The 1880-nt window shown below is 39.9% G+C and overlaps 1 non-coding gene across 1 annotated transcript; it reads left to right on the top strand.

Annotated features, from left to right (window-relative positions):
- The first annotated feature begins 953 nt into the window (after positions 1–953).
- LOC130716440 (small nucleolar RNA R71) lies at positions 954–1060 on the top strand. Its single transcript, XR_009012053.1, has one exon. It is a non-coding gene; the product is annotated as a small nucleolar RNA R71 (small nucleolar RNA).
- The last annotated feature ends 820 nt before the right edge of the window (positions 1061–1880 follow it).

Genomic DNA, 1880 nt, shown 5'->3' with positions numbered 1-1880 from the left:
CACCTACCTTTTCCTCACATTTTTCTTTGGTTTTCTCTCCATCACTCTTTTCTTGTCTATTTACACTATCACTCTTATTTTTCAACACCTCCCTCTCAATCTCCTCATTATCACTCATTTTCTCTTTTTCTTCACTACTATCATCTTTTTCACTCACTACTTCACCAACATCTCTACCAACCTTCTTTCCGCTCCTTGTGAAGATCGCATTACACTTCTGATTTGGATTAGGCTCACTATTTGCAGTAAATTTTCCTTTCTGATTTTCTGCCATCTGCTTAGCCATTTGGCCCATTTGGATCTCCAAATTCTTAATAGAAGCATCTGTATTCTTCTGGTTGGCTATGGACATCTGCATGAATTGATTTAGTGTGTCTTCTAGCTTCGCAGTCCTATCCACTGGTGGTTGTTGGTATTGCTGATTCTGATAAGGTAATGGTGGTGCCTTGCTAGATGAGGGACCTGCATCTTGCCTCCAAGGTTGATTATATTGTTGATTTCCTCCCCTAGGGTAGTTGTTCTGGTACTGACCTTGCCTCTGCTGATTTCCCACATAGTTCACTTCTTCCTGATTCTGATCACAGCTACTAGTATGATGATCACCTGCACAAACATCACATCTATATACCTGTTTTCTAGAAGAGGAATCATGCATCTCTTTTAGTTGCTTTGGAAGATCTGCGAGCTTTTGTTTCACTTCATCTAGTTGTTGTTGGAGCTGCTTGTTTTGAGCCAAAACAGCATCATTTGTCCCTAGCTCAATCATTCCACCTCTCCTTGGTGGACCACGATGGTGTTGATCTTGTTGGTCGTTTAGAGCCATAGCCTCAATAATCTGAATGGCTTCAGTAGGTGTTTTAGCCATAAGAGACCCTCCAGCTGTAGCATCCAAGATCAGCTTGCTTTGTTTGTGCAAACCATTTCTGAATATATGAATTTGAGTTCGAGCATCAAACCCATGATTTGGGCACTTTCTCAGCATAGACTTAAATCTCTCCCAAGCTTCACATAGGCTTTCACCTGCAAACTGGGAAAAAGTAGAAATAGCAGTTTTACAATTCATGAATTTTGATTCAGAGAAATACCTTGCCATGAATTTCCTTTCAAGTTCATTCCAATCAGATAAAATGGTTTGTGGCTGATCCAAAAACCAGTCTTTAGCTTGCCCAATCAAAGTCAAGGGAAAGAGCCTCAGGAACACAGCTTCTTCATCAGTTTGTGTAAGGCCAGCAGTGCCACAAAGTTCATAGAACTTTGTCAAATGTGTGTACGGATTCTCATGGTCCAAACCAGCAAATGGGTTGGCATACATTAGCTGCACCAATCCGGACTTCATCTCAGGTGGCTTCTCATTACCTGCAGGTCTTCCGATTCTTGTCATATTCCTCGGTGTGAAGTTCACAAAACCTGCATTATCATCTCCATTTTCACGACCTGGAGCAGCTGCCATGATGTTTTGTTCTTGATTTCTTGAAGAGATTAAAGAAGATGATGCTTCTTGTTCCTTTCTTTGCTTAGCTAATTGTTTTCTCCTCTTTGTATTGCTATTGTTTCTTCTAGCTGTAGCTTCGATCTCGGGATCGAACAATAGTTGATCAGCTGAAGTTTTACCTCGCATACACAAAGTGAAAATACAACCTAGCCAAGAAAGTTAGTAAACAAGATAATTAAAGATAACAAAAGAAAGAAAACTATCTACTATATTAACAATTGCTCAAGATAAGAAACTAAAGCAATGCTTTTGTATTGACGCAATTCCCCGGCAACGGCGCCATTTTGTTGAAAGATATTTACTTAACCACTTTCGAATCCTTCAAGATTCAATCGTAGTATAGCAAATGGTTTTTATCGTCCTCAGGGAATTGGAAATACAACGCTGT

The sequence above is a fragment of the Lotus japonicus genome, chromosome 4, assembly GCF_012489685.1.
Source record: "Lotus japonicus ecotype B-129 chromosome 4, LjGifu_v1.2".
NCBI classification, from domain to species: domain Eukaryota; kingdom Viridiplantae; phylum Streptophyta; class Magnoliopsida; order Fabales; family Fabaceae; genus Lotus; species Lotus japonicus.
Note: the sequence above shows the minus strand (reverse complement) of the source record. Positions and strands in the feature narration are given on the sequence as shown.